At 45.1% G+C, this 20164-nt stretch overlaps 2 non-coding genes across 2 annotated transcripts; both read left to right on the forward strand.

The window, feature by feature from the left end:
• The first annotated feature begins 2246 nt into the window (after positions 1-2246).
• On the forward strand, positions 2247-2320 carry trnan-guu (transfer RNA asparagine (anticodon GUU)). Its single transcript has one exon. It is a non-coding gene; the product is annotated as a tRNA-Asn (tRNA).
• A 13967-nt stretch (positions 2321-16287) lies between these two features.
• On the forward strand, positions 16288-16360 carry trnav-cac (transfer RNA valine (anticodon CAC)). The gene has a single exon. It is a non-coding gene; the product is annotated as a tRNA-Val (tRNA).
• The last annotated feature ends 3804 nt before the right edge of the window (positions 16361-20164 follow it).

A 20164-nucleotide genomic window follows, 5' to 3' on the forward strand; every position in this document is an offset into this window, starting at 1 on the left:
AGTTGGATCGTTGCAAATGTCGAGAGAGTGAATTACAGCAGTTCCGAAGGGTGAACTGAGAGAAGGACTGGGTCTCTCGACTGACTATTCAGCATTTCCGTCATCCTTTACTCGATGTTGTTACACTTCTCCCACAAAGCAGACGAAATTGTTAAAACCTGTGCAGAGGGTAACAGACTTAGTCGAAGACACCGATTGTGAGTTTACATTTCTGAATGCAAACAGCATGGAATTCAGTTGGAAACATCAAAAATTGAAAATTGACTTTTAAGTAAAAATGGATGTGGTGATCACAGACCAACGGACTTTAAAATGGCATCCTGAGAATCTGAATCTACAAGAACCCTACTTTGACCCGAAGCGCGCTGCTATTTGGAAGAAGGAAATACGGAAATGGAATACAACATTTCAACAGCTACAGAGTTTGAATCAAGAAATCGTTGTGGACATAAACCATCACACTGCGGAAATCGAGAACGTGCACACAACTTTGGACCAGATTGAACATGTAAGCTGGTGGGAGTCATTGTTGGGATGGAGCCCGACGGCAACAGGCGTGATGAACACAATGATACACCCTGTCCTTATGCTGGTGCTGGTTCAGCTGGTCGTGCTGGTCATTTTGATTTACTGCGGATGTCGTGTTGGAAAACAAGGACAACAACTGGACAATGCTGTTGAACGAGCTCGAGCCACCATGCAAATGTATGTTACCCAGATAAGACCTGCACAGAGGCGAGGAGAAGAAGTGGGGGAATGTGGGAGCACAGTCCCGCATTGTTGAACTCTTTGCTTCAGCACGTGGTCTGAAGTTTGAATTAAAAAACAGGAAGATTGAAGTTTGGATGGAAAGAGACTGTTAGACAATGTGGTGCCTTCAGCCAGTGAGATGAGTAACTGGTCATTGTCTGTATGTTAAATATTTGATTGTACCTTTGTTACTATTGAATGACATCTGTAGGTTAAACAAGCAATATTAATCTGTATGTTAAACAATTCACAAAGCCGTTAGCTGTGATTGTCTAAATGTAAAGAAATAAGAGTATAAAGATGAGACTCACACACGCAGACACCAGAGACACTGGACATTCGGAAGGTGTGTGTCTCAAGCAGCCACGGAAATCGAAGCAAGCTGCCTTTGTGAAGTGTTCTCAGTAACTTTCATACTTGGTTTGTTTGGTATGAATGTTTAAATAAAAGACCCGATCCTGCCTTTACTACAACTGAATGTGTGCGGGTAATTCGAGGTTAAAAGCAACGAAGCAAAAAGAGCAAGACAGCCGTTTTCAACATTTTGTAACAGGAAACTGATGGTTGAGCACACGATTTGATAACTAGACTTGTAGATCAAGTATCAATGACAAAGGCAACAAAACTGCCCACCAGCACCAGGTGTCTTTCACTTGTTTGTCCCAAATTTTCAGCAGCTGGGACAACAAGGAATCAGGTTCCACCGAGATTTGAACTCAGATCTCAGAGTGCTCACCATTACACTATGGAACCAACCATGGTAAAATATTTGAAACAATTCTCAAAAATAACAAAATCATCTCCAACAGTACACTTTGGCTCGGCCTTTTCTCATCCACACCATCAGTTTCCTCTCTTTGCTCTCTGCTAATTATCGATGCAGAACAATTCACACAGATGTCATCGAGGCTATGGTTTTTCAAGTAGCTGTTTCTGTTTCACACTGTTCATCACAGCTTGTACTTCAGTCTTGCCAGGTAAAAAGTGCGTTGGCATTGCAATGTATTCATGTAAAATGCTTGGCATGGAAAGAAAATGCAAAGTTTTGTCGAGTTCGTGAGTCGGTGACGAGGTTTGGGTTTGATGTGCGTCGCTTTCAATCTTTGAAATTTCACCAAGCAAAGAAACGGTGAATTGAACTGTCCCTGTTAGCATTGTGTTCGCGTTTAATCACAGCAATATCCGCAGTCAGGAGCTGAAAAGGAATTAAAACCTAATGCTGGCTTCGGGGCAATCAGAATACTTCGTCACAGACAAGGCACCGGAAGGCTGGAAGGTAGATCACACCGGTTGTGGGAGAGCTGGTTGGTGGTGACATGGAAGTGTCTGCAGTGTGCGGGACCAGACTGCTTCCACACATCCACAATGAATGTCACACCCTTTACTTGGGAAAAGTACAACTGAGAGTGGACAAGTTCCATCCCGGTCAGAGCAATCTGAAGGTTTAACTGACTGACACCCTGGTTTGAGATGTCTTGCTGTGTGCAATTGTGTTAGTCTCTGTGGCGCAATGGGTTAGCGCGTTCGGCTGTTAACCGAAAAGTTGGTGGTTCGAGCCCACCCAGGGACGAAGCATTTAACTGTTTGTCATTCCAGGTTGTCATTGTGCGTTTTGGCTGCGCGAATACATTCCACAAACATTCCCAGCTGTGCTGTTATCCTGTGAGTTCCCACTCCAGTATTTTTATGAGCATTCAGTTTGAGTGTATACAGAACTGAACAGAGATATCAGAAAAATTAACAAGGTTATGGGACATTGTTTTTTGTTAATATTGAACCACTAATATGAATAAATCCATTTCTTCAAATATTTAATTGAACATGTTTTCAAAATGTTTCCGCGCAATTTTGAACCAGGGACATTTCGCGTGTGAGGTGAATCTAATAACCACTACATTACGGAAACACTACAGCAATAACCAGAGCTTTAACCTACACAGCTGGCCTATACTTCAGGACCTGGTTTTACGAGAATAGAATGACGGTGCTATATTTAGGAAGGCTGTGAGTGTGGCAGGAATTGATCGAGTGTTTCCCAGACTTTACACATAGGAACACGAGGTGGCCATTTAGCAGCGAGTGGTTAGGATCTGGAATGCACGGGTTGAAAGGATGGTGGAAGCAGACTCAATCTTATCTTTCAAATGGGAGCTGGATCAGTGTCTGAAGGAAAAACAATTGCAGGGCTACAGGGAAAGGGCGGGGGAGTGGGACTCGCTGAGAGTCGGCACGGGCTCGACGGGCCGAATGGCCTTCCGTGCTGTAACCATTCCATGATTCTATAAGTTAGTGGCACATTTCATAGTGTGGGTGGAAGCAGAACATTGCAAAGAGACATGGATTGAGTCGGCAAAACTAGAGGCATCTGATTCAGGAGATTCGGAAGTTTAATGACTTTGGAAGGAACATTTTTGTTTTGTGCAGTTACGGTCAGAGAAATGATTGTGAAAGGAATTTTTTTGAACAGAGGAATGCAGCATTTAATCTTCTGCCTTAACACTTCTTCCTGGGTGTCGGGGTCACATTTCTTTTCGAGGTTATTCTTCTCAAAAAGGAGTTTGATGTAGTCCTTCAGACTAGTGGGATCAAGGGCTGTGGCGAGAAAGCAGGAATGGGGTATTGAAGTTGCATGTTCAGCCATGAACTCATTGAATGGCGGTGCAGGCTCAAAGGGCCAAATGGCCTACCTCTGCACCTATTTTCTATGTTTTCTATGTTTCTTGAATTTATATTTCCTTTGGTGTTTCACAATAACCAGACCTTTGCTCTAAAGTCTTTCTCACTGTTTCCCCAGTCTCCTGTTGATGTTACCAGCAATGAACATTTTGAAGGTTGGCATGCAGGTACAGCAGGCGGTTAAGAAAGCAAATGGCATGTTGGCCTTCATAGCGAGGGGATTTGAGTACAAGGGCAGGGAGGTGTTGCTACAATTGTACAGGGCCTTGGTGAGGCCACACCTGGAGTATTGTGTACAGTTTTGGTCTCCTAACCTGAGGAAGGACATTCTTGCTATTGAGGGAGTACAGCGAAGGTTCACCAGACTGATTCCCGGGATGGCGGGACTGACCTATCAAGAAAGACTGGATCAACTGGGCTTGTATTCACTGGAGTTCAGAAGAATGAGAGGGGACCTCATAGAAACGTTTAAAATTCTGACGGGGTTGGACAGGTTAGATGCAGGAGGAATGTTCCCAATGTTGGGGAAGTCCAGAACCAGGGGACACAGTCTAAGGATAAGGGGGAAGCCATTTAGGACCGAGATGAGGAGGAATTTCTTCACCCAGAGAGTGGTGAACCTGTGGAATTCTCTACCACAGAAAGTTGTTGAGGCCAATTCACTAAATATATTCAAAAACGAGTTAGATGAAGTCCTTACTACTAGGGGGATCAAGGGGTATGGTGAGAAAGCAGGAATGGGGTACTGAAGGTGCATGTTCAGCCATGAACTCATTGAATGGCGGTGCAGGCTAGAAGGGCCGAATGGCCTACTCCTGCACCTATTTTCTATGTTTCTATGTTTCTATGAACCAGGCACCGAAAACACAGGATCTTCTTGAATGGTGGACCAGGCTCGAGGGGCCGAATGGCCCACTCCGGCTCCAAATCCTGACATGTTTATGAACTGCGGAAACCTCTCCACTTTCAGCACCCGGTCAGACGGAAATGTTAAGCGAGCAGGTGAACTGCTGAAACCCACTTTGAAGGAGTTGATCGTGGTGTCAAACAATGAGTTTCACTGAATGATTAAAAATAAGAAATGTCAGATTTAAACACAGACCTCGAGAGAAGACTGCAACTTGAACACAGCACCTGAGACCGCTCGGCCATCCTGACTATTTAATGCTGTATGTGGCCATCTGCAGGTTGATTTTGAACTGTTGTATCCTGTCACATGAAACAAATGAGGACAGCAGGCGTATCTCTGTCTGACACCGGGGAAACAGTGAGACAGACCTTGGAGCAAGGGTCTGGTTATTGCCAAACAGCAAAAAATATATTAATTCTGGAAGAACAATAACTAAAAGTACAGTAACCCTGATGTGATTTAAACACGCTACCTTCGGAACTGAAATCATTGCTACCATTGAGCCACGAGGTCTACGTCATAAGACTCAGATGTTTGTCTATATGAAGGTGTCACAATACAAGGAGCTTTAAAATCTCCGCCCATTCCCACCTGGTGTCAGAAGCAGCGCTCACCTCCCAATCACTGTATGTTTTTTTTCTAAAACTTTTGTGTTGCTTTCACGGGAAAGCATCATTTATTAACCCCTCACCTTCTTTTGCACAATGAAAGAAATGCTAACTGAGGGACAGTCGATACTTCAATCATTTGTCCTGTGCTTTGGGGAGCGGGCAGGGAAGTGGACCTGAGTCCATGATCGGATCAGCCATGATCGTATTAAATGTCGGAGCAGGCTCGAGGGGCGTATGGCCGACTCCTGCTCCTATTTCTTATGTTTTTATGTTATTCTGCATGTTGACCCATGTTACACACTGTATTCTAGGATCTGGTTCAAAATCTTCATTGCCGATGACATCAGGAATCTGGGTCAACTTTTGTCAAATTTAACAGCACCGGTTATTCCGACCATGCACAGAAAATAGAATCAGTAATGAAGATAAAAGCCCATGGTGCTCATTTTCAGATTCAACGCAGTAGGATTTCAAATAAAGTTTAAGAATTTTACAGTGAAAAGATTTGGAAGTGTTATTGCATTTTGTCTTTAATTAAACTTTGTGGCGTCTGACTCCCGTTCATGCCTCTGCTGAATAAGAAAGGAGGGTCTGACGTTGAACAGACTGCACTGCCCCTGATATTTGTGAGCTCATCCTTTATATTCATGGTTTCTCGCCCTTTGATGGGCTGCAGTGTAGCGGATATCACGTTGGCCTCACACACGAAAGGTCCCCGGTGGATCCGTTTTCTCTCACTGAAAGTTATCTATTTATTGAAGTGAAATAAAGAGCACTTAAGGAATAAGGGATCACTTTTGCCAGGAGAATAAATAGCAAATAAAAACATCAAATGCTGGAAATCTCAGCAGGTCAGGCAGCATTTGACAGGAGACGAAACTCGCCTCTGATTGTTCCTCTACAGCAAGTTAAAACATAACGCTCCTTCCCGGGATCGAACCTCATACCTTTAATGTGTAATGCAAACGTGATAAGCACATGTGATAACCACTACACTATAGAAACCTCTGGCATAGCTGGCACAACAGAGGGGAACTGACCAGTGAGCTCCCTCTGTGCTGATCGGGAATGTGTTGGCTCACCTGAAACAACTTCTGTCCCACACTGAAAGTTCTCAATCCTTCTCCTCCGCTGCCCTTTACAGAAATGTCACGGAACACCCAGCCACCGTGTTCACTTCCACATCCTCACAGTGGGGCCACAGAGGCTCCGACCGTCTCCCCACGATCAGCGAACTCGCCCAGTTTACAAAATTAAACCCGGAGCACGTGCCCGGCAAAGGGCAGGAGAAGCCAGATCGTCTGTAAGCTGGGTCTATCACAGAAAGTATTGGTATTCATGGTGCTTACAGCAATTATTAATCGTCTCACAGAACTCAATTATTTTTATGCGATGAATTGATCGACAATTGAAACCAGGTTAGTGCGCCGGATCTTAACCCCTCGACCACCAGGGAACAGTTATGATACATGTAGATATATTTATATATGTTTATATATGAACCTGAATATCAACGGCTAGCTACCTAGATCTCATGGTGAACGGTAGTGCGTCTAACTTTGAGTGAGAGAAATTGTTCCACAGAGACACCCATTTCATCTTTTGTTCCCTTTTAAACGCTAGAAACTGAGACAGGGGGAATAAATAGAGAAATAAAAGCACAGGGATATAGACAAGTGGAAGAGAGAAGGGAAAAGATACTGTCCCCACCCAGAACTAATGCAGAAACCCCTCTGCTGCGCTCGGGGTGGCCACCCACAGTATGGATACACTAACGGGAGAACACCAGCGGCAGGTCGGGGCCAGAAAAGGAACGGCGAGCGGCCCTGGGAGCAGCTTGGAGGTCCCGCGAGACTACTCCAGGGAGCAGCGCGAGCTGGTGCAGGAGGGCGGCGGCAGCGAAGTGTGACGTCATCAAGGTCCAGGTCGGTGATTGGAGCGTGGGCAGATACAGCAGGAGCGGCGAGATCGGGGCGAAGGAACGGTGAGAGACTGTAGAGGGATGTGATCGGGGCCCAGGGGAGGCATGAGTTCGGGGCCAGAAGCCCAGGGTTAGCACAGGCCAGCCCACACTGCGATATGTGTGCGCACTAGGTCCGTGCAGCAGAACTGGTCTCCAGTCGACCTGCTTAACCCTTGCCACTGGACCAAGACCTCGCTCTGTCAAGCCCGTTTGATGGCTGGGGTGCAACGGCCATCACAACTAAAAAAAATCCACGCACAGACATCTTCCACCCTTCGGGATGTTGTTCGGGTCCTTCATTGAAACAGCTGTGAACTCATCCTTTTTCGGCGTGGAAGCAAGTCATCCTCGTTTTGAGGGACCGCCTATGATGATGATGATGATGATGGATACATTAACGTCCCAACAGCTCATTGACTGCAGGAGTGGGACCGTGCGGCGCTTCAGAAAACATGTCGAAAAGGCAAAGTCACTGATTCCGTCTCATGTGCTCCTCCGATCAAGAATAACAACACACACTAAAAATGCTTCAATAATGGTTACACTTTATCTGCGTGCAGCCTCTACAGTCCAAAGACACCACAATGGTCGTGCGAATACATTCTTCCCATCAAAGTTCTATTTGTGCTACTTTGTTGTGGCAACTCTTGATTGCAGTCACCAAGATATTCCTTGAGATATCGGGTAAAACTCATGCTTTTCCTTTGGCAATGCTTTTAATAATCTGAGAAGATTTGACTGGAGGTTTATTAACAGATAGCACTTCGTAAGGCATTTATCTCCATATTTGCTTAGCAGTTGGCTCGTTGGTCTAGTTGTATGATTCTCACTTTGGGGTTGTTACTTGAAATTTGCGAGAGATCCCGGGAGAGCCCTTTTTTTGCCGTGAATTTTGAATTTGCATCGAACTTTTGCAAAGAAGCACTTGCATTTCTGCAGCGTCTGTCAGGAGCTCATAACACCCCAAAGCGCTTTACAGCCGTTGAGTTACCTTTGAAATGTTGTCACGTGAGTAAAGATGTGCCCAAATCACCCCACACGAACCTCAACTCTTTGTGAAGGAGTTCATAGAATCACAGAAGTTTACAGCACGGAAGGAGGCCAATTCGGCCCATCCTGTCCACGCCGGCCAACAAGAGGCTCTCCAGCCTAATCCCACTTTCCAGATCGAGGTCCATAACCCTGCAGGTTACAGCACATCAGGTCACATCCAAGCACTTGTTAAATGTGGTGAGTGTTTCTGCCTCTACCACCCTTTCAGGCAGTGAGTTCCAGATCCCCACAACCCTCTGCGTGCAGAAATAAATAGGTGCAGGCGAAGGCCATTCGGCCCTTCGAGCCGCACCACCACGGAGAATGAAACAGTTAATTCAGAGGCCATGGTCCAGAACTTAAAGAAGGGTAACTTTGAAGGTATGAGGCATGAAATGGCTAGGATAGATTGGCAAATGATACTTAAGGGGTTGACAGTGGATGGGCAATGGCAGACATTTACAGACTGCATGGATGAACTGCAACAATTGTACATCCCTGTCTGTTGTAAAAATAAAAAAGGGAAGGTTGCTCAACCGTGGCTATCAACGGAAATCAGGGATAGTATTAAAGCCAAGGAAGTGGCATACAAATTGGCCAGAAATAGCAGCGAACCCGGGGACTGGGAGACATTTGGAACTTAGCAAAGGAGGACAAAGGGTTTGATTGGGGCAGGGAAAATAGAGTACGAGAGGAAGCTTGCAGAAAACATTAAAATGGATTGCAAAAGCTTCTATAGATATGTAAAGAAAAAAAGGTTAGTAAAGACAAACGTAGGTCCCCTGCAGTCAGAATCAGGGGAAGTCATAACTGGGAACAAAGAAATGGCAGACCAATTGAACAAGTACTTTGGTTCGGTATTCACTAAGGAGGACACAAACAATCTTCCGGATATAAAAGGGGTCAGAGGTTCTAGTAAGAAGGAGGAACTGAGGGAAATCCTTGTTAGTCGGGAAATTGTGTTGGGGAAACTGATGGGATTGAAGGCCGATATATCCCCAGGCCTGATGGTCTGCATCCCAGAGTACTTAAGGAGGTGGCTTTGGAAATAGCGGATGCATTGACAGTCATTTTCCAACACTCCATAGATTCTGGATCAGTTCCTATGGAGTGGAGGATAGCCAATGTAACCCCACTTTTTAAAAAAGAAGGGAGAGAGAAAGCAGGGAATTATAGACCGGTCAGCCTGACATCAGTAGTGGTGAAATTGATGGAATCAATTATTAAGGATGTCATAGCAGCGCATTTGGAAAGAGGTGACATGATAGGTCCAAGTCAGCATGGATTTGTGAAAGGGAAATCATGCTTGACAAATCTTCTGGAATTTGTTGAGGATGTTTCCAGTAGAGTGGACAAGAGAGAACCAGCTGATGTGGTGTATTTGGACTTTCAGAAGGCTTTCGACAAGGTCACACACAAGAGATTAGTGTGCAAAGTTAATGCACCTGGGATTGGGGGTAGTGTGCTGACGTGGATTGAAAATTAGTTGGCAGACAGGGAGCAAAGAGTAGGAGTAAATGGGTACTTTACAGAATGGCAGGCAGTGACTAGTGGGGTACCGCAAGGGCCCTAGCTGTTTACATTGTACATTAATGATTTAGACGAGGGGACTAAATGTACTATCTCTAAATTTGCAGATGACACGAAGTTGGGTGGCAGTGTGAGCTGCGAAGAGGATGCTATGAGGCTGCAGAGTGACTTGAATAGGTTAGGTCAGTGGGCAAATGCATGGCAGATGAAGTATAATGTGGATAAAGGTGAGGTTATCCACTTCGGTTGAAAAACAGAGAGACAGACTATTATCTGAATGGTGATAGATTAGGAAAAGGGGAGGTGCAACGAGACCTGGGTGTCATGGTACATCAGTCATTGAAGGTTGGCATGCAGGTACAGCAGGCGGTTAAGAATGCAAATGGCATGTTGGCCATCATAGCGAGGGGATTTGAGTATAGGGGCAGGGAGGTGTTACTACAGTTGTACAGGGCCTTGTTGAGGCCACACCTGGAGTATTGTGTACAGTTTTGGTCTCCTAACTTGAGGAAGGACGTTCTTGCTATTGAGGGAGTGCAGCGAAGGTTCACCAGACTGATTCCCGGGATGGCGGGACTGATATATCAAGAAAGACTGTATTCACTTGAGTTTCGACAAATGAGAGGGGATCTCATAGAAACGTTTAAAATTCTGGCGGGTTTAGACAGGTTAGATGCAGGAAGAATGTTCCCAATTTTGGGGAAGTCCAGAACCAGGGGTCACAGTCTAAGGATAAGGGGTAAGCCATTTAGGACCGTAATGAGGAGAAACTTCTTCACCCAGAGAGTGGTGAACCTGTGGAATTCTCTACCACAGGAAGTTGTTGAGGCCAATTCACTAAATATATTCAAAAAGGAGTTAGACGTAGCACTTACTACTCGGGGGATCAAGGGGTATGGTGAGAAAGCAAGAATGGGGTACTGAAGTTGCATGTTCAACCATAAACTCATTCAATGGTGGTGCAGGCTCGAAGGGCCGAATGGCCTACTCCTGCACCTATTTTCTATGTTTCTACATTCCAATATGATCATGGCTGATCATTCACCTCAGTACCCCTTTCCTACTTTCTCTTCATACCCCTTGAGCCCTTTAGCCATAAAGGCCACAGCTAATTCCCTCTGGAATATATCAAATGAAATGGCATCAACAACTCTCTGCGGCAGAGAATTCCACAGGTTAACAACTCTCTGAGTGAAGAAGTTTCTCCTCATCTCGGTTCTAAATGGCTTACCCCTTATCCCTTAGACTCTGACGCTGGTTCTGGACTTCCCCAACATCGTGCACATTCTTCCTCCCTCTAACCTGTCCAGCCCCGTCAGAATTTTATATGTTTCTTTGAGATCCCCTCTCATTCTTCTAAACTCCAGTGAATACAGGCCCAGTCAATCCAGTCTCTCCTCATATGTCAGTCCTGCCATCCAGGGAATCAGTCTGGTGAACCTTCGCTGCACTCTCTCAGTCGCAAGAACATCCTTCCTCAGATTAGGAGACCAAAACTGAACACAATATTGCAGGTGAGGCCTCACCAAGGCCCTGTACAACTGCAGTAAGACCTTCCTGCTCCAATACTCAAATCCCCCAGCTATGAAGGCCAACATGCCATTTGCCTTCTTCACCGCCTGCTGTACCTGCATGCCAACTTTCAATGATTGATGTACCATGACACCCAGGTCACGTTGCATCTTCCCTTTTCCTAATCTGTCACCATTCAGATAATAATGTGCCTTCACGTTTTTGCCACCAAAGTGGATAACATCACATTTATCCACATTATAGTGCATCTGCCATGTATTTGCCCACTCATCTAACCTTTCCAAGTCACTTTCAGCCTCTTAGCATCCTCCTCACAGCTCACACCGTCACGCAGCTTAGAGTCACCTGCAAACTTGGAGATATAACACTCAATTTCTTCATCGAAATCATTGATGTATATTGTAAATAGCTGAGGTCCCAGCACTGAGCCCTGCAGCACCCCACTAGTCACTTCCTGTCATTCTGAGAAGGACCCATTTATCCCGACTCTCTGCTACCTGTCTGCCAACCAGTTCTCTATCCATGTCAATACATTACCCCCAATACCATGTGCTTTAATTTTGCTCACTAATCTCTTGTGTGGGACCTTGTCAAAGGCCTTTTGAAACTCCAAATACATTACATCCACTGGTTTTCCCTTGTCCACTCTCCTTGTTCCATCCTCAAAAAATTCTAGAAGATTTGTCAAGTATGATTTCCCTTTCCTAAATCCATGCTCACTTGGACCGATTTTGTCACTGCTTTCCAAATGCTTTGCTATTTCATCCATAATAATTGATTCCAGCATTTTCCCCACTTCTGATGTCAGGCTAACCGGTCGATAATTACCCGTTTTCTCTCTTCCTTCTTTTTAAAAAAGTGGTGTTATATTAGCTACCCTTCAGTCCATAGTAACTGATCCAGAGTCGATAGACTGTTAGAAAATGATCACCAATGCATCCACTATTTCGAGCGTCACTTCCTTAACTACTCTGGGATGCAGACTATCTGGCCCTGGGATTTACCAGCCTTCAATCCCAACAATTTCCCGAACACAATTTCCTGACTAATAAAGATTTCCTTCAGTTCCTCCTTCTCGCTGGACCCTCGGTCCCTGAGTACATTAGGAAGGTTATTTGTGTCTTCCTTCGTGAAGACAGAACCAAAGTATCCGTTTAACTGGTCCGCCATTTCTTTGTTCTCCATTATAAATTCACCTGATTCTGACTGCAAGTGACCGACGTTTGTCTTCACTAATCTTTTTCTCTTCACATATCTATAGAAGCTTTCGCAGTTAGTTTTTATGTTCCCAGCAAGCTTCCTCTCATACTCTATTTTCCCACTCCTTAGTAAACCCTTTGTCCTTCTCTACTAAATTCTAAATTTCTTCCAGTCCTCAGGTTTGCTGCTTTTCCTGGCAAATTTATAGGCCTCTTCCTTGCATTTAACACTATCCCTAATTTCCCTTATTAGCCACGGTTGAGTCACCTTCCGCGTTTTATTTTTTCTCCCGACGGGGTTGTACAATTGTTGAAGTTCATCCATGTGATATTTAAATGTTTACCATTGCCTATCCAGCGTCAACCTTTTAAGTCTCATTTGCCAGTCTATTCTAGCCAATTCACATCTCATGCAATCGAAGTTACCTTTCCTTAAGTTCAGGTCCCTAGTCTCTGAATTAAATGTTTCAATCTCCATCTTAATAAAGAATTCTACCATATTATGGTCACTCTTCTCCAAGGGGCCTCGCACAACAAGATTGCTAATTAGTCCTTTATCATTACACATCACCGAGTCGAGGATAGCCAGCCCTCAAGTTGGTTCCTCGACATATTGGTCTAGAAAACCATCCCTAATACACTCCAGGAAATCCTCCTCACCGTATTTCTACCAGTTTGGTTAGCCCAATCTATATGTAGATTAAAGTCGCCCAAGATAACTGCTGTATCTTTATTGCACGCAGCCATAATTTCTTGTTTGATACTGTCCCCAAACTCACTACGACTGTTTGGTGGTCTGTGCACAACTCCCACTCGTATTTTCTGCCCTTTGGTATTCTGCAGCTCTATCCATACAGAGTCCACACCATCCAAGCTAATGTCCTTCCTTAATATTGCGTTAAATTTCTCTTTAACCAGCATCGTTCCCCGACCTCCTTTTCCTTTCTGTCTATCCTTCTTGAATGTTGAATACCTCAGGATGTTGAGTTCCCAGCCTTGGTCACCCTGGAGCCATGTCTCTGGAATCCCAATTATAACATATTCGTGAATTGCTGCCTCTGAGTGAATTCATCCACCTTATACGAATAATCCTCGCATTGAGGCACAGAGACTTCAGGCTTGTCTTTTTAATACACTTTGTCCCTTTCGAATTTTGCTGTAATGTGGCCCTTTTTGATTTTTGCCTTGTTTTTCTCTACCCTCCACTTTTACTTATCTTCTTTCTATCTTTTGCATCTGCCCCCATTTTACTTCTTTTTATCTCCCTGCATAGGTTCCCATCCCCCTGCCATATTAGTTTAACCCCTCCCCAACAGCACTAGCAAACATTCCCCTAGACATTGGTTCCGGTCCTGACCAGGTGCAGACCGTCCGATTTGTACTGGTCCTATCTCCCCCAGAACCGGTTCCAATGTCCCAGGAATTTGAATCCCACCCTCCTGCACTACTCATCAAACCATATATTCATCTGAGCTATCCTGCATTTCCTATTCTGACTAGCTCGTGGCACTGGTAGCAATTCTGAGATTACTACCTTTTAATTTAATTCCTAGCTCCCTAAACTCAGCTTGTAGGACCTCATCCCGTTTTTCCCTATATCATTGGTACCCATATATACCACGACAGCTGGCTATTCACCCACCCCCTCCAGAATGCGCTGCAGCCACTCCGAGACATCCTTGACCTTTGCACCAGGGGGCAACATACCATTCTGGAGTCTCGATTGCAGCCGCAGAAACATCTATCTATTCCCCTTGCTATAGAATCCACTATCACTATAGTTCTCCCACTCTTTTTCCTGCCCTCCTGTGCAGCAGAGCCACCCCTGGTGCCATGGACTTGGCTGCTGCTGCCTTCCCCTGATAAGTCATCTCCTCCAACAGTACCCAAGGTGGTGTATCTGTTTTGCAGGGGGATGACCGCAGGGGACTCCTGCACTGTCTTCCTTCCACTGCTCTTCCTGATGTTTACCCATTCCCTCTCTGCCTGATTAACCCTTACCTGCGGTGTGATCAACTCACTAACCATGCTATTCACGACATCCTCAGCATTGCGGATGCTCCAGAGTGAATCCGTGCGCAGCTCCAGTGCCGCAATGTGGCCTGCCAGGATATGCAGGTGGATACACTTGCTGCACATGTTGTCATCAGGGACACTGGAAGCGTCCCTGACTTCCCACACAGCACAGGAGGCGCATGACATGTGTCCGAGCTCTCCTGCTATGACTTAACCATTAGATTTACTTAATTTGGCAACAATTCCAAAGTTTCCTTGCTGCTAAGAACAAGAAGAAATCAAAGAAACAGAAAACTACTCACCACTCAACCAGCCAATCACTTACCCGCTTGGCTGTGACGTCAACCTTTGATTACTTGTGACTTCTTTCTTACTTTTGACCCTGCACTAGCTGTAGCTCGCTGCTCGCTGCTCCTCCAGCCGCTGCTCCTCCGACTGCCGCCAATCCCCGGACTCCCGCTGGGCCTCTATAGGCCGCTGCTCACACCTCCTCCGGTCACTGCTCCTCCCACTTTTGGAAAAAAATAATTCAGTCAGGCAGAGTCTGCATGGATTTATGAAAGGGAAGTCATGTTTGACAAATTTGCTAGAATTCTTTGAGGGTGTAATGAACAGGGTGGATAAAGGGGAACCAGTGGATGTGGTGTATTTGGACTTCCAGAAGGCATTTTGACAAGGTGCCACATAAAAGATTACTGCACAAGATAAAAGCTCCCAGGGTTGGGGGTAATATAGTAGCATGGATAGAGGATTGGCTAACTAACAGAAAACAAAAAGTCGGGATAAATGGTTAATTCTCTGGTTGGCAATCAGTAACTAATGGGGTGCTGCAGGGATCAGTGCTGGGATCCCAACTGTTTACAATCTATATTAACGACTTGGATGAAGGGACTGAGTGTAATGTAGCCAAGTTTGCTGATGATACAAAGATGGGAGGAAAAGCAATGTGTGAGGAGGACACAAAAAACCTGCAAAAAGACATCGCCAGGTTAAGGGAGTGGCGAAAAATTTGGCAGATCATGTATAATGTTGGAAAGTGCAAGATTATGCATTTTGGCAGAAAAAAATCAAAGAACAAGTTATTAGTTAAAAGGAGAAAAATTGCACAGTGCTGCAGTACAGCGGGACCTGGGGGTACTTGTGCATGAAACACAAAAGGTTAGTATGCAGGTACAGAAAGTGATCAGGAAGGCCAATGGAATCTTGGCCTTTATTGCAAAGGGGATGGAGTATAAAACAAAGAAGTCTTGCTGCAGTTATACAGGGTATTGGTGAGGCCAGACCTGGAACACTGCGTGCAGTTTTGGTTTCCATATTTAAGAAAGGATATAGATGCTTTGGAGGCAGTTCAGAGAAGGTTCACTAGGTTGATTCCGGAGATGAGGGGACTAACTTATGAGAAAAGGTTGAGTCGGTTGTGCCTCTACTTATTGGAATTCAGAAGATTGATAGGTGATCTTATGGAAACGTGTAAGATTATGAGGGGGCTTGACATGGTGGATGCAGAGAGGATGTTTCTGCATACTAACCTTTTGTGTTTCATGTACAATGACCCCCAGGCCCCTCTGCACCGCAGCATTTCGTAATCTCTCCCCATTTAAATCAATATTTGCTTTTTTATTATTGCTACCACAGTGGATAACCGCACATTTCCCACATTATACTCCATCTGACAAATTTCTGCCCACCCACTGAGCCTATCAATATCGCTTTGCAGATTGTTTGTGTCCTCCTCACAACTTGCTTTCCCACCTATCTTTGTATCATCAGCAAACTTGGCGACATTACAAACATGCAGAGCACAGAACAAATTATTGACGTATTGACTCTCCCTCAGTTAGTACTTCTTTCATTGTGCAAAAGAAAATTATCGAATCATTAATTATGTTATCCCATGAAAGCAAAATAAAAGTTTAACGAAAATAATTGGCACATTTGAAAGGAACATTTATGTTTTGTGCCGTTTCGGTCAGAGAAATGTTTGTGAAAGGAATTTTTTCAGAAAAAGGGATTCAGCATTTCAGCTTGTCGCTGAACACTTCTCTCTGGGCACTGCACTAGGCAACAGTTTCCGTAGTGTAGTGGTTATCACGTTTGTCTCACACGCGAAAAGTCCCCGGTTCAAGCCTGGGTGGAAACATTATTTTTGAAACAAAAACTGGTTTTAAATGTTCATTGCTCATGTGACAATGGCCTCCTTCTGTGCTGTAAACTTTTCTGATTCCATGAAGAACATTTAAAACCAGTCTCCTAAAATACAGACTGTGTAAAATCAGAAAGGGAATAAAACTTCCTCAATTTTTAAAGTTTCACAAATTATTAAAATGAAGTTGTTGAAGTTTCAACTGACCCTCAGTGATCATGTTAGCATTTCTTTCATTCTGCTCAACAATGCTATCGGTTAATACCAGCAGATCTAAGCCGCATTTCAAACCCGGAAACAACTCATTCATTATTCACCCTTCCCAGTTCCAGTGCACAGAGGGTTATTTATACTCCATCCCAGAAACTCAAGTCCAACTTCTGACATTCCTTATTTCTAATTACTAACTCATTTATTTTGATACCACTCTGAAGTGCTTTGGGTCATCTATGTAATTTCGTTAAATTACTTTACTTTAATTAAAAACGGTGGTCGCAAAATGATTTCTCTAACTGGGAATCGAACCAGGGAAGCTGAAGGGATTGGAATGGTTTTGTGAAGCATTTGAAGATGCTCTCTAAAAATCTCACACTGCTAATTTAAAAACACGGTTACGATTTGTTCCAGTGTGAAAGAAGGGATTGCAATGACAACAAAAACACCAGGCAGTGACTGCATTAAGACCAATTCAAACTTTTCACAAAGTTGGTATCACGAAGTAACAGCTGAGCTAAAGTTGGCACTGACCAATGGGTTAAGACATCTCATTATAACCGATAAGCTCAAAAATATCAGGAGCAGTGCAGTGTGGTCAATGTCAAACCCCTCCTTCCTTATTCAACAGAGACATGAATGGCAGACAGACGCCACAAAGTTTAAATAAAGACCGAAGTACAAGTCACATTTAATTTCCAAATCCTTTCACCATAAGATTCCTTCACTTTATTTCAAATCTTACTGCGTTGATTCTGAAAATGAGCACCATGTGATTTTACTTTCAATACTGATGCTATTATCTGTGCACGGTAGGAATTACCACTCCAGTTTTGAGCCCAATTTGACAAAAGTTGCCCCAGATTCCTGGTGTCGTCAGCAATGAATATTTTGAACCAGACTCCTAAAATAGTGTTTTTTTATATGAGTTCACAGGATCTGGGTGTCACTGGCAAGGCCAGAATTTATTGCCCAACCTTAATTGCCCTTGAGAAGCTGGTGGTTGTTGTGTATCTGTAAAGCATGCACTCCCATGTTCCACCACTAGGGAGCTCATCCCTTGAAGTCCCAAGGGATCTCAGCATCCCTTTGGAGCACTGTATATAAGCCGGCCCCCAAGGCCTATTCCTCACTCTGGAGTGTCTTATTAAAGACTGAGGTCACTGTTATTTTAACCTCCCTGTGTGCAGCCTCATCTGTGTTAGGAACACAATACTGACGACGAGAATACGAATCCAACGCAAAGATGCAGCAAACTGTGGGCATCCTGGAGAAGTTCTCGGAGGTAGCAAGCTCGGAGGAAGCTTATGTCGAACGGCAAGACCAGTACTTTGTAGCCAACGAGCTGGATGGAGAAGGAAGCGCTGCAAAAAGGAGAGCGGTCCTCCTCACATTCGGTGGGGCACCGACCTACAGACTGATGAAGAATTTTCTGGCTCCGGTGGAACCCACAGATAAGCCATATGAGGAGCTGTGTACAGTGGTTCGGGGGCATCTTAACCCGAGGGAGAGCTTGCTGATGGAGAGGTATCGGTTCTACACGTGCCAGCGATCTGACGGTCAGGAAGTGGCGAGCTACATCGCCGAGCTCAAGCAACTTGCAGGACAATGTGAGTTTGATGGCTGCCCGGAGCAAATGCTCAAAGACTTTTTTGTACTGGGCATTGGCCAAGAGACCATCCTGCGAAAAATTTTGACTGTAGAGACACCGACCCTCAATAAGGCCATTGCAACAGTACAGGCGTTTATGTCCACCAGTGATAACACCCAACAAATCTCTCAGCACACAAGTGCTAGCAATGTTCATAAATTAACTGGAACTGTGTTTGCGAGCAGAAATGTACAGGGCAGAAGCCACGAGTTTGTAACTTCCAGCAGGGCTCAGGTGATCCACATGACTCAGAGTCCCCAACAAAGAATAAATGCAAGGCAATTCACAGCTTGTTGGCGTTGTGGAGGCATCCATTCAGCCTTTTCATGACGCTTCAAAGGGTATGTTTGCAAGTGCTGTAGAAAAATGGAGCACCTCCAATGAGCTTGCAAACGAGCTACAAGCTCTGCAAAACCTGCTAACCACCACGTGGCGGAGGAAGATTGGTCCATGGTGGATCAAAGCAATTTAGAGCCTTCGAGAGAGGAGGCAGATGCTGAAGTACACGGGGTGCACACATTTTCGACGAAATGTCCACCTATTGTGCTGCACATAAAATTGAATGGCTTCGCCGTAGCCATGGAACTGGACACTGGCGTCAGCCAATCCATCATGAGTAAAAAGATGTTTGTGAGACTGTGATGCAACAAGCCATTCAGCTCAGCCCTGAGCCACATCCACACGAAACTGAGAACATACACCAAAGAGCTTATCACTGTCCTGGGCAGCGCCATGGTCAAGGTCACCTACGAGGGCATGGTGCATGAACTGCCACTCTGGATTGTTCCGGGCGATGACCCCACAGTGCTTGGAAGGAGCTGGCTGGGAAAGATCCGCTGGAACTGGGATGACATCCGAGCGCTATCACATGTCGATGAGGCCTCATGTATCCAGGTTCTTAAAACATTTCCTTCCCTTTTTGAGCCAGGATTTGGAAACTTGTCCGGGGCGAAGTTGCGGATCCACTTGGTCCCAGAGGCTCGAACCATTCACCACAAGGCGCAAGCAGTACCTCACATGAGGAGGAAGAGAGTGGAAATGGAGCTGGACAGGCTGCAAATCGAGGGCATCACCTCCCCAGTGGAATTCAGCGAGTGGGCCAGCCCGATTGTTCCAGTACTCAAAAGTGATGGCACAGTCAGGATTTGCGGCGATTATAAAGTAACTATTAATCGTTTCTCGCTACAGGACCAATACCCGCTACCTAAGGCAGACGACCTAATTGCGACGCTGGCAGGAGGCAAGACGTTCACCAAGCTCGACCTGACTTCGGTTTACATGACGCAGGAAGGCCAGGCTCACCCAGCAGCCCTGCAGGGCTAACAACACGCCAGCCCAGCGAGGGCACAAACAGCACACCAGAACAGACATTTGTACCGAGGCGGTCCACCAGGGAAAGAAAGGCTCCCGACCGCCTCACCTTGTAAATACTTTTCACTTTGACTTTGCAGGGAGTGATGATGTGTGTCTGTAAAGCATGCACTCCCATGTTCCGCCACCAGGGAGCTCATCCCCTGAAGTCCCAAGGGATCCCAGCATCTCTTGGGAGCACTATATATAAGCCGGCCCCTGAGGCCTGTTCCTCACACTGGAATGTCTTATTAAAGACTGAGGTCACTGTTACTTTAATCTCTCTGTGTGCAGCCTCATCTGTGTGAGGAACACAATAGTGGTGAGCACCATCTTGAACCGCTGCAGTCCGTGTGGTGAAGATGCTCCCACAGAGCTGTTAGGGAGGGAGTTCTAGGCTTTTAACCCAGTGACGATGAAGGAACGACCGATATATTTCCAAGTCAGGATGGTTTGTGACTAAATCTAACAATGGCTGGTGTCACAGGCACCAAATATTTTAAAGCAAGGTCTTAAAATGCTGTGTGTAAAATGGGAAGGGATGATAATTCATGACATGCAAAGCCTGTTTAAAATGGGACTATAAA

This window comes from Pristiophorus japonicus, unplaced genomic scaffold, assembly GCF_044704955.1.
Source record: "Pristiophorus japonicus isolate sPriJap1 unplaced genomic scaffold, sPriJap1.hap1 HAP1_SCAFFOLD_794, whole genome shotgun sequence".
Taxonomy (NCBI): domain Eukaryota; kingdom Metazoa; phylum Chordata; class Chondrichthyes; family Pristiophoridae; genus Pristiophorus; species Pristiophorus japonicus.